Source organism: Canis lupus, chromosome 12 (genome assembly GCF_003254725.2).
Source record: "Canis lupus dingo isolate Sandy chromosome 12, ASM325472v2, whole genome shotgun sequence".
NCBI classification, from domain to species: Eukaryota; Metazoa; Chordata; class Mammalia; order Carnivora; family Canidae; genus Canis; species Canis lupus.
In genome coordinates, this window is record NC_064254.1 from 812,338 (window position 1) to 825,873 (window position 13,536).

Sequence of the window (13,536 nt, forward strand, 5' to 3'; positions counted from 1 at the left end):
AGAGAAGGGGCCCAAAAGTTATGTACCTCCCCTGCCCCCAGCCGCCCCCAGCAGCAACTATAAAGCCCACAGCAATGGCCAAGTGAGACAGCAAAGTGAGCCGGGCATATTGTACAGAAAGTGTTGGAACCCAAGAGTCCAGCTGTTCCAGTCCTTGGCTTCCTTCTACCATGTAACTTATCCCAACTGATCTTACTGATCCCACAACCCTGGCCCTAGTAAGCTTTTAATTCTTCTTGAAACTTCATGTCCTAATGAGAGTCCAGACATCAACTTGCCCTCTGCAGCCCACTCCTGCTGTAGAACCCAGGCATTCTGATTTTATTTAAGATTTTATTTTTAAGATTTTAAGATTTTATTTTTTAATCCATGAGAGGCACACAGAGAGGCAGAGACATAGGCAGAGGGAGAAGCAGGCTTCCTGCGAAGAGCCCAATGCGGGACTCAATCCCAGGACCCAGGACCCCGGGATCACGCCCTAAGCCGAAGGCAGACACTCAACCACTGAGCCGCCCAGGTGCCTAATCATTTAATTTTAATGATTAAAACCAATGCCAGAGGCACCTGGGCGGCTCAGTGGTTGAGTGTCTGCCTTTGGCTCAGGGCGTGATCCTGGGGTGCTGGGATCGAGTCCCATATCGGGCTCCCTGCAGGGAGCCTGCTTCTCCCTCTGCCTGTGTCTCTGCCTCTCTCTGTGTGTCTTCATGAATAAATGAATAAAATCTTAAAAAAATAAAATAAGAAATAAAACCAATGCCAAATAACTTATAAAGGCTCTTCATTTCCACTGTAGGATGGAATGCCTGAAAAGGGAGTAGGCCAGGTAGGTGTGGATTTGATAGGAACAGGCCTGGGTTAAATGAACAAAAGGACTTTTGGATGGTGTTTTTTTCTTTTTCCTTTGATATTTGTTTCTTTTTTAAAATTTAAATTCGATTAGCCAACATAAAGTACATACTTAGTTTCATATGTAGTGTGCAATCATTGATATTTTATTTTTCTTGTGCCCTCTCTCTGGTGTCTCCCAGTGACTCTGCCCTGGAGACTGTTGTCTTGCACATTCTCTTCTCTTCCTCCTCCCGGTCTCTCTGCGAACTCCTTCAGCTTGAACCATTATTACTGCAGATAGCTTCCAGACTCATCTCTAGCCTGTATTTGCTCTGAAATCCAGTCCTGTATTTCCAGGCTTATTTTTCCCATAACAACTTCACTTAGATGTCATGTCATATTGAACATGTTTGTCCAGCAAACATTTTTGGAGCATTTCTTCCATGCTAGATCTGAAGATACATCAGTGAACAAAGCAACAACAGGCCCTGCCTTAGGGATCTCACAGTCCACTGGGAAAGGCAGATATCACACAAGGAATGACACATAAATACAGAAGAGTTACAAGTGTGCAAAAAATGCTAACAGGCACCGCCTCATCTTCCCACCATCAGGTCTCTACAATTTCCCTCATCTGCATCCATTCTCTCCCTCCCTGATCCCTCTTAACATTGGAGGAGTCCTTCTAACCTGTCTTGCCTTTCCGTAGGTTTCTTTTTTTTTTATTTATTTATGATAGGCACGCAGTGAGAGAGAGAAGAGAGGCAGAGACACAGGCAGAGGGAGAAGCAGGCTCCATGCACTGGGAGCCTGACGTGGGATTTGATCCCGGGTCTCCAGGATCGCGCCCTGGGCCAAAGGCAAGCGCCAAACCGCTGCGCCACCCAAGGATCCCCTTTCCGTAGGTTTCTAACCCCCTCCCCAACACTCTGTCTACTTCCCCTTCTTCTCCAGGTCCTTCCCATTGGCATCCACGCTCTAGAACAGTGTGCACAAGAATCAGCAGTAAGAGATTCTATTTGTCTACTTATTTATTTATTAAAAATTCTTTTTTATTGAGGTACAATTGATATACAACATTATATTAGTTTCAAGTGTATAACAAAATGATTAGATATTTGTATATATTGAGACATGATCACCACAATAAGCCTAGTTAACATCCATCACCACATATAATTGCAATTTTTGCATGTGTGTGTTGAAAACTTAAGATCTACACTCTGTGTAACTTTGAAATATACAACACGGTATTATTAACTATAGTCACCATGCGGTACATTACATCCCCAAGACTTACTTATCTTATAACTGGAAGTTGTACCTTCTGATCCTTTTTACTCATTTTGCCCACTCCCACCCCCTGCCTCTGGTAACCACCAATCTGTTCTCTGTATCTATGAGCTGTTTTGTTATAGCATCCACATATAAGTGAGATCATTCAGTATTTGTCTTTCTCTTTGACTTACTTCCCTTAGTATAATGCCTTCAAGGTCCATCCATGTTGTCACAAATGGCAGGATTTCCTTTTTTATGGCTAAATAATATTTCATTGCATATATGCGATATTATTTCTAAAATGTAGGTTTTGGCCCCTGTCCCTTGGGGTTCCTGAGTCAGTAAGTTTGGGGTTGGGGCTGGGATCTGCATTTTAACAAGCTCCCAACCAATCTTGAAGCCTCTGGGCCAGGGGCCACACTTTGAAAAGTTCTGTTCTTCCAGCATCCATCTTAACAAGCCCATATTTTTCCCAGCTCTGCCCTCTGTCATTGCCAAGTTTCTTGAAATCATTCCTAAAAACACAATCTCTATTTTCTCATCTTCTATTCACTGTATATATATTTCCTTTGCAAATTTTATCAGAGTAATTCATGTGAATAGTTTTAAAGTCCAGTTGTCCTATAGATTCATTACAAAAAATAGCTATCTCTGTTGCACCTGCCCCCTTCACATCTGATGTTTGCTATCCAGAGGTGGCAACTCTTAACTTTTAGTTTTTCTCCTGTTATTTACACCTACAGACTTAAACATCACACATTCATATTATATTGTTATTTATAGATTTTTTTTATATTTATAGATTTTTAACAAAGACCTTAAATGCATCTTTTATTGGGCTAAGTAATATTACAAGACTCAAAATAGTTTCCTGTCCCAATTTTGCCTCTGAAAAGACTTAATAATGTATATGTATCCAATATCATGTGGAATTAATATCCTTTTCAAAACAAAACACAATTTTAAATTTCTAATTTTCTTATCAGTTAACCTCATTTTCAGCAGCAATTACTAAATAAAACGAAAAATAAATTCTCTGATAGCAAATTACACAAGCCCAAGAGAGAATAATCCAAGCATATTACCTTAGTTTCTCAGAACATAATTTATCTAGCATTTGGCTCACAAATTTAAAAATCAGCTGTGTTAAAACATGACAGCACATTTGCTGTTAACTCCTGCTTGTGTCTTAAGAAAGCTCTTACGGAAAGAATTTTAAAAATGTTTCACAGGTAGCAGGTGCAGACCAGCGATTTGGGAAATGGGCAACTAAAAATTGCAGTCCTTGTTAGCATTGCCAGGCACAGCCACAGGGAAGTATGGAATGCTCTTCAGTAGGTTCCCAGTCCAGGAGATGGCATTCCAGAATTCTTCCTTTTCTTTTTGCAAAGCAGAATGCTAGCAGAGTTTTCTGAATATGCACCTTCCTCTTCATCAGCTCTGTGGTGGGGACACCGTCAGGCTGGGCCTCTGGTGATGTGGCTGATTTCCTCTTCCTCCTCCTCCTTTCTCTTTCTCAAAACTTGTATTGTAGTAAAATATACATAACATAAATCTACCATTTTAACCATTTTTAAAGTGTACAGTTCAGTGGCATTAAGTACATGCACATGGTTGTGCAACCATTGCTGGTGACTTCTTCCTGATTCCGCCTCCTGGAATCACCACGCTCAGGCCCGGTTTCACCTTGTTGCTGTCCAGGTACTTGAAACATGGGTAGGGACCTCCGATGGTGCAGCTTGGCCTTTCTGGTCATATCCTTCCAGAAGCTGTGCTAGGGCAACACAGCTGTGACCTCCATGGGCACCTGGTGTGCTAGACCTCTCCCTGAAGCCCCTTTCTGTGGCCATTTCTGAATATGTGAACTAAGACTTGAGCAACCGTTTTCTTATAACCAGGCGAATAGTTCTTAATGTCCTTATAAATGTTTTTCTTTTCTGAATACACTGCTCCCTGGTCAATTCTTGTGCCAGCAGTCTAGAGCCCTGCCCTAAGCCTTCAACTGCCTGTGGAACTGGTCCTCATTTTCAAATATGTTGGCTGCTGATGGAATTGTGCAGACTTTTCCGGATCTACATTTTCTATGAGCTTTCCAGCTAGTTCTAGTGCCTACAGTTCCAATGCCTACAGGGATGCTGTGTAGAGTGCTTTTCTCGTGAGTGGGGGGAGGGGCAGAGGGTGAGAATCTTTAAGCAGACTCCTTACTAAGCAAGGAGCCCGACATGGGCTCACGACCCATGAGATCATGACCCGAGCTGAAACCAAAAGTCAGACACTTAACCAACGGAGCCACCCAAGCACCTGCATTAGTTCGTAGTTTCTGCATCTCCTTCAACATTATGCCTGTTGCTCAGAAGATTTTCTTTTCCATATTCAGAAGTGGCACTGTCATAATCTGGCTTGCATTTTTTTTTAAAAGCAGTTTTCAGGTATTTCTCTCCTTTGGTAAGATGTTCTAGCTCTTCATTTCTCTTTTGACCCACCATTCCACAGTCTCTCCCTCACGTTAAGATCAAGAGGGCCTCTTCCTTTTGGGCCCTGAAAGAGCCCTAGTTAGAGTTTTACAGATTTTTGTTTCTTTGTTTCTGATGTTACCTATTTACTTATTCATTGCCTTTCTCCCTTACTTGGGAGAGCTTCCTACCTAATTTTTTACCACTATGTCCCATGCCTGAAATACCACATGCCTTATGGAAGCTTCTTAAGGAATATTTTCGAATGAATGAATGAGAAGTTCTAGACACAGAGAATGCCTATCAGAGAGGAACTTAGAGCAATCAAGAATCTCTAATCCATTCCCACTGCTACTACTTGTTCTAGCACTTTATACTTTTTAAAAAGTAAATAAAGGAAAGAAAGAAATCATCCCAAGTATCTCCCCCTACCATTTTCTCGTGTCTCTTTACTGAGAGAACTTTTTACTACTGCCTAACACATCAGTTCTGACCTTGACTGCCTCAAGAGACCCAGCAACATCTGGCCTTATCCAATTTACAGCCTGACTGCCTTCCTTTCATGCATAACAACCCATAAGCTCTCCTCAGGCAGGGACAGTATGAGAGTCCCAGAGAGTGAAGGGGGTCTCTGCTCAAGTGCCCTCCCTTTTTGGTGTGACGTCTCCTTACTTCCACCTAGCTTAGGGAGTGCTTCTGAGATCTGTCCACATGACCTCTATGTTTTTGAACAACACATTTTCTCCTTTATCTGAGCTCCAACAATCCTTAGTGTTAGAGAGATGATATGCAGTTTCTGTTTGTGTTGCCTCCTTAGCATGTGTTAAATGAGATGATTCACCTAGGCACATAGAGTGAGAAAAAAACCCACAAAAACCAAAACCTGAGGATTCTGATTAGTAAAATTCTTGAGGAAAGAGGAAAGCACAGAGATCAAATGATTCATTCATTCAACAGCATAGTTGAGTCAGTAGTCATGCCCATGACATCTGCATAAAAATAAAATTAAAAAAAAGAAGAGGAAAGAACTATCATAGCTTCACCCTATAAGGTGCATGCTTCCACATGCATGGGTAACATAGTTCTGCTGACTCAACAGACACAGGAATGACAAAGATGGGCAATGCTCCCAATTAAATTTAAAAAATGCACAAATTGGGGTGCCTGGGTGGCTTGGTCGGTCCAGCAGTCAGTGGAGAGTGCAACTTTTTTTTTTTTTTAAGATTTTATTTATTTATATGAGAGACACAGAGAGAAGGCACAAGCAAGAGGAGGGGCAGAGGGAGAGGGAGAAGCAGACTCCCTGTTGAGCACAGAGCCCACACGGGGCTCCATCCCAGGACTCTGAGGTCATGACCTGAGCTGAAGTCAGATGCTTAACCCACTGAGCCACCCAGGTGCCCCAAGCATACGACTCTTGATCTCGGTGTTGTGAGTTCAAGCCCTACATCAGGCATAGATATTACTTTTTTAAAAAAATCTTTAAAATAAATGCAAAAGTGAGAATGATTCCTGAATAAAAATTAATATACTTTAAGGAGGACTATAGCTCCTGGGCCCAGCACAGCCTCTGAGCCCTCCATGTCCCTTATCACAGCTTCTAGGCACACAACCAAGACCACTGCAGCCCCAGGGGCCACCACACAGTGGGTCTCCATGACGGACTCCTCCGTAGGCCTCAGAGCAACTCAGCCTGTCAGGCCATCACTGTCTCCACCACAGCCTCTGTACCCACTATGACCTCTAACGCAGCCCCCGATACCACTACCGTTTCCATTAAAACCCTTGTGACAAACACTAAGTCCGTGCCCTCCTTAGTCACCCCAATAACTGCCAAGCCCATCACAGGCTCTGAGAGCACCTCTTCCTCCATGATGACATATGTGCCCACCACAGTCTTCACTATGACCTCGGAAATCACCACAAGCCCTAGGGCCACCATAGATTCCACTGCAGCTTCAAATGCCACTGCAGAGTCTTTCCAGCATAGGCTCTGAGATCACCATGCCCTCCACATCAATATGTGTGCCCACAATGGCATCCTCCTTCACCTCTGAAATCTCCATAAACTTGGATGCCACCATAGCTTCTACTACAGCCCCTGAGATCATCCCACCTTCCACTACCATGTCTGTGTCAACCACTTTCTCCAACACTGCCTTTGAGATCACCTCAGCCTCTGAATGCACTGTGCTCTTCATCATGGTCTCTGAGACTACCATACCATGTCTTCCATAATAATGCCTGGGCCCATGGATACCCTTAAAATAAGCTCTAAGACCACAACAGCCTCTAATACCACCATGGCCTCCACTACCAATGCTGAGAACACGTTGGTTTCCATGGAAGCTTCTGAGAGCACTCTGGCCTCTACCACAGCCTCAGAGATGACTAGGGTCTTCACTAAAGCCTCTGTCACAGCTTCAGAGTCTGTGCCTCCCACAAGTGTGGCAAGACCTGCTGAAACCACTACAGCATCCATGCCCACCACATTCTCTGCCATAGCCTCTGAAACTACCACAGCCTCTGAGACCACCAAAGATTCTGACTTCACCATGGTCCCTCCCACCACCTTTAATACCACCAGATCCTCCACCATAGCATCTCCAGCCATGATAGTCTCTACTACATGCTAGTAGCCCTACTAGCTTTTGAGTCCACTGTGGCCTTCAGCATAGTCTCTGAGACCACCACATCTTCCACAATAATATCTCTGCTCCCCATAGCTTCTACTACAGGTGCTAAGAACACAACAGTCTCTGAGACCACCATGGTCTCCATCATTACTTCTGAGACCACTCTGGGTTCTTCCATAACATCTATGCCCATCATACTTATCACCACAGACTCTGAGACCACCAGTGCTCCCAGCACAGCTTTCAAGATAATTACTCCTCCACCACAAGGTCCATTCTAACCACAGCCTTCAGCATAGCCTCTGAAATCAACATAAGTTCTTCAACTATCCTAGTCTCTCAAACAACTTCAGAGGCCCTCAGGTGCAGCATTACAGCATCCATGCCAATGACAGCCTCTATCCCAGACTTTGAGGCCTCTGGGGCCTCTACCAAGGTCTCTGAGACCACCATGGCCTCCACAATTATATGTGGGCCCATTACAGGCTCTAAGAACACAGTTTTTGAGATTACCATGGCCTCCACCACCACCACTGAGACCACTAAAGCATCAACTGATCTCTCTGACAACACCGTGGCCTCTACCATAGCCTCTGAGGCCCTGACAGTATCCACTAAAATTTTTGTGATGCTTGGAGAGTTTGTGCTCTCCACAACAATTCCGTCTGCAGAGACCCTGACTGTCTCAACCACAGAGCACCACACTTTCTGTCTCAGCATCTGGGCCCATCATATTTTCTTCCACAGATTCTGGGGACCAAAACTTCCATATCACCTTCTGGACCCACCACAACATCTTTCGCTTTGGCCTCATCACCCACCCTAGTCTCTACTTCTGCCTCTGGGGTCCCCACAGTCTCCACAGTCCCCACCAGTGTCTCTGAACCTTTCACAGACTCTTCCATCACCTCAGTGCTCACCAAAGCCATTGACTTTTCTATTCAGTCCATCACCAACACAGCTATATCAGGTACTGACCACCATCTCTTCTCTAAGCACACACATTTACCTCCAGTGTTAACCATCATCTTTTTGCCCGTTTCTGTCATTTCTGCTCTAGACTCTAGTCAAGCTACCACTCCTATACTTCTGCTCCCTCTTCTTGAATCCTATTCATTTCTACTCTGTCTCACCTTCTTTTGTTCATCGTCCATTTCTAACCCAACCAGAAACACTTCTTTGCAAGTATCCCCCCTACACTCACACACACACACACACACACACACACACACACAGACAAGCTCATTATATTCCATCACAGAAGTGATGAATGCCTAGGTTCTAGGCAGAACCTAGAGGGAACTCACCTCAACTCTGTGACAAACATCCCAATTTGTCAGATGCTGTCACTTCTGTGCCAAGCACAATCAGCTCTGTTCCATCCACCACCTGTGACACTGCCATCTCATCTTCAATATATTGAGCCCTGATCCAGGGACTGCAAACTACACTTCATGGGCCAAATCTGGCTGTTATCTGTTTTCCCAAATGAGATGTTATTGGAACACAGCCACTTGTACTCCTTTACGTCTATAGCTGCTTTCCAGCTACTTTGCATACTTGTGACAGAGACTTTGTGACCCAAACAACTTAAAAATTTGCCATATGATGACCCTTTACAGAAGGTGTTTGCCAACCTTTGCTCCAAGGTTGATTAAGACCAAAATTATTTTTTCATACTCTGGCACTTGCTCTGAATAAAAGCACCTCTGTGCTTGCCATCCGTACTCATGTTGGATGTGACTCTACCACTTTGTTCTGAGATACCCACTGCTGTTCCGGTGACTGACATGTTCTTGCATCAACACAACCACTTCCAGTCTAAGCACAGCCCTTGCTGCTGATGCCACCTGCTGTATGTATTAGGTCCTCCTGTATTTTTTTTTATTGAGGTTCGATTTGCCAACATATAGTATAACCCCCAGTGCTCATCCCGTCCAGTGCCCCCCTCAGTGCCCATCACCCAGTCACCCCAACCCCCACCCACCTCCCCTTCCACCACCCCTTGTTCATTTCCCAGAGTTAGGAGTCTTTCATCACCCTCACTGATATTTTCCACTCATTTTCCCTCCTTTCTCCTTTATTCAATTTCACTATTTTTTATATTCCCCAAATGAATGAGACCATATAAAGTTTGTCCTTTTCTGATTGACTTACTTCACTCAGCATCATACCCTCCAGTTCCATCCACGTTGAAGCAATGGTGGGTATTTGTTGTTTCTAATGGCTGAGTAATATTCCATTGTATACATAGACCACAGCTTCTTTATCCATTCATCTTTCGATGGACACCGAGGCTCCTTCCACAGTTTGGCTATTGTGGACATCGCTGCTATAAACATCGGGGTGCAGGTGTCCCGGCGTTTCACTGCATCTGTATCTTTGGGGTAAATCCCCAGCAGTGCAATTGCTGGGTCTAGGGCAGATCTATTTTGAACCCTTTGAGGAACCTCCACACAGTTTTCCAGAGTGGCTGCACCAGTTCACATTCCCAACCAACAGTGTAAGAGGGTTCCCCTTTCTCCACATCCTCCCCAACATTTGTTGTTTCATGTCTAGTTAATTTTCACCTTTCTCACTGGTGTGAGGTGGTATCTCATTGTGGTTTTGATTTGTATTTCCCTGATGGCAAGTGATGCGGAACATTTTCTCATGTGCTTGTAGGCCATGTGTATGTCTTCTTTGGTGAAATTGCTGTTCATGTCTTTTGCCCATTTCATGATTGGATTGTTTATTTCTTTGCTATTGAGTTTAATAAGTTCTTTATAGATCTTGGATACTAGCCCTTTATCTGATAGGTCATTTGCAAATATCTTCTCCCATTCTGTAGGTTGTCTTTGAGTTTTGTTGACTGTTTCTTTGGCTGTGCAGAAGCTTCTTATCTTGATGAAGTCTCAATATTTCATTTTTGCTTTTGTTTCTCTTGCCTTCATGGATGTATCTTGCAAGAAGTTGCTGTGGCCAAGTTCAAAAAGGGTGTTGCCTGTGTTCTCCTCTAGGATTTTGATGGATTCTTGTCTCACATTTAGATCTTTCATCCATTTTGAGTTTATCTTTGTGTATGGTGAAAGAGAGTGGTCTAGTTTCATTCTTCTGCACGTGGCTGTCCAATTTTCCCAGCACCATTTATTTATTTATCCTTTTTCCAGTGGATAGTTTTTCCTGCTTTGTCGAATAGTAGTCGACCATAGAGTTGAGGGTCTATTTCTGGGTTCTCTATTCTGGTCCATTGACCTATATATCTGTTTTTGTGCCAGTACCACAGCGTCTTGATGATCACAGATTTGTAGTACAACCTGAAATCCGGCATTGTGATGCCCCCCGGCTCTGTTTTTTTTTTTTTTTTTTTTTCAATATTCCCCTGGCTGTTTGGGGTCTTTTCTGATTCCACACAAATCTTAAGATGATTTGTTCCAGCTCTGAAGAAAGTCCATGGTATTTTTTTTAAGATTTTATTTATTTTTCATGAGAGACACACAGAGAGAGAGAGAGGCAGAGACACAGGCAGAGGGAGAAGCAGGCTCCATGCAGGGAGCCCGATGTGGGACTCGATCCAGGGACTCCAGGATCAGGCCCTGGGCCGAAGGCAGGCACTAAACCGCTGAGCCACCCGGGCTGCCCAAGTCCATGGTATTTTGATAGGGATTGCATTGAATGTGTACATTGCCCTGGGGAGCATTGACATTTTCATAATATTAATTCTTCCAATGCATGAGTATGGAATATTTTTCCATCTCTTTGTGTTTTCCTCAATTTTTTTCAGAAGTGTTCTGTAGTTTTTAGGGTATAGATCCTTTCCCTCTTTGGTTAGGTTTATTCCTAGGTATCTTATGCTTTTGGGTGCAATTGTAAATGGGATTGACTCTTAATTTCTCTTTCTTCAGTCTCATTGTTAGTGTATAGAAATGCCACTGTATGTTCTGAGCACACTCACCTCACCTTTGTTGACAACCACGATTGTGGTGTCAGCTGTGCTCCCAGTGATGGCCCCTGTCTCATCCTGAGTAAATCTGAGTCCATCATTCCTTCCTCTAGCAACATCCTTATGCCCAGAGAGTACATCACAAGAATATCAGACCCTCTCCCTTTTATCCCAGCCCACACTCTCTATTTGGATGATTGCTGCATCAATCCCAGTCACATTTCCTCAGTTTTAGCCTCCACCATCACCAGCACCATTACCATCACCAGCACCACCAGTGGACATAGTATACCTCCTCTTCTGTAAGACACTCACCTCTACTCTGGGGACCTCATGGCTTCAGGTGAACCACTTTCTACCATCTCTTCTCCCACCATGCAGCTCTTCTCAAACAACCAACATGATTAGTGTGTTAGATCAACCCTTCTGCTCTCAGTACACCTGCCTCCTTTTAATTATTGTCAGTATAAATGCATCATATCATGTGACTTGCTTCCTAGGCACCAGGACCACTGGAACGAGACCAACTGCCCCATCTCTGTCACCATGGCCCCTGCAATGGACTCCATGTCCCCTGCTACCAGGAATATTGTACTTGAGGAAGCCCAGATACCTCTGACTGGGTACATCCACTGTTGAGCACCATCTATCAGCTCTGTTCCAGGTACCAGGAACACCAGGATGAGATCTACCCAGGAGCCAACCACCACTCCTGGAAGCAACACCACTTCGCATAAAATAGGCCCACTCACCACGGGCACGGACCCAGTTACTATGAGCCAAATGCCAACACATGGGACTAAGCCAAACGGATATTTGCAGCCCTGGGACAGCGTCCTCATCTCTCTATTTGATGTTGTGGTAGGTGTTGGACCATTATCAGGACTGAGCTTTTGGCTGGTGAGTTACCATGGGTGGGGATGGAGGAACTACCTACATGATGGATCATGGGTGGGAAGAGAATAATGAGAATAGGACCACTAGGATGTTCAGGACAATAGAGCTGTGTGTGGAGAGTCACATACATCCTAGCGCAGTCAACATAAGAGCATCAGAAGCATACCTATTGGTCTCACAAATCAGCTTTATCAGCTCACTGCAACAAGAGAGACGGCACACTGGAGGGACTAAGGAGCTTTATACTAAACCAAGGGAAAGAGTCATTATAGTGTTGAGGGAGTGCAGAGTTTTGGTGAAAGTTAAATGCAGCAAAGTGTTAGTAAGCTCACAACAAAGTAGAATGAATACTAGGGTCAACAGTAGCTCCAGAATGTGAAGCGGACTCAGTTTCCTTGGAGACAACAAAGTTACAACAAATGGGGAATGCTGTGTAGTTGACCCTTGAACAACATGGGGGTTAGGGGCACTGACATCCTTTATAGTCAAAAATCTGTGTAACTTTTGTGTCCCCCAGAACTTAACTACTAATAGCCTACTGTTGACTGGAAGTCTTTTAAAAAAAAAATTTATTTATTTATTCATGAGAGACAGAGAGAGAGAGAGAGAGAGGCAGAGACACAGGCAGAGGGAGAAGCAGGATCCCTACAGGGAGCTGGATGTGGGACTCAACCCTGGGTCTCCAGGATCAGGCCCTGGGCTGAAAGCAGCGCTAAACTGCTGAGCCACCCGGGCTGCCCTGAAAGTCTCACCAACAACATAAACAGTTGGTTAACATATATTTTGAATGTTATACATATCATACTGAACTCTTACGGTAATATAAGCTAGAGAAAAGAAAATGTCATTAAGAAAGTTCTAGGGAGGGACACCTGGGTGGCTCAGCTGCTGAGTGTCTGCCTTTGCCTCCAGAGTTCTGGGATGGGTCCCGCATTGGGCTCCTGCATGGAAGCCTACTTCTCCTCCCTCTGCCTGTGTCTCTGCCTCTCTCTGTGTCTCTCATGAATAAATAAAAAAATAATTTTTTAAAAGAAAGTTCTAGGGAAAAACTGGGTGGCTCAGTTGGTTAAGAGTCTGCCTTCTGCTCAAATCATGATCCCATGGTCTTGGGATGGAGCCCCGCATCGGGATCCCTGCTCAGAAGCCAGCTGCTTCTCCTTCTCCCTGTCTATACCTCTTGCTTGTGCTCTTTTGCTTGTTGTATTTCTCTCTCAAATAAATAAAAAATTTTTTAAAACTCTTTAAAAGGGGCACCTGGTGGCTCAGTGATTGAGCATCTGCCTTTTGCTCAGGTCATGGTCCCAGGGTCCTGCGATCGAGTCCTACATTGGGCTCCCCACAGGGAGCCTGCTTCTCCTTCTGCCTGTCTCTGCCTGTCTCTGCCTCTCTCATGAATAAATAAATAAAATCTTTAAAAAATCAAAAATAAAAAGTCTTAAAAAAAGAAAATTCTAAGGAAGAGAAAATACATCTACAGTATTATATTGTATTTCTCAAAAAATTCAGTGTAAAAGTGAACCAG

At 44.0% G+C, this 13,536-nt stretch overlaps 1 pseudogene; it reads right to left on the bottom strand.

Annotated features, from left to right (window-relative positions):
- Positions 1 to 3,437: 3,437 nt before the first annotated feature.
- Positions 3,438 to 6,763, bottom strand: LOC112641838 (gamma-soluble NSF attachment protein-like; annotated as a pseudogene).
- Positions 6,764 to 13,536: the final 6,773 nt, after the last annotated feature.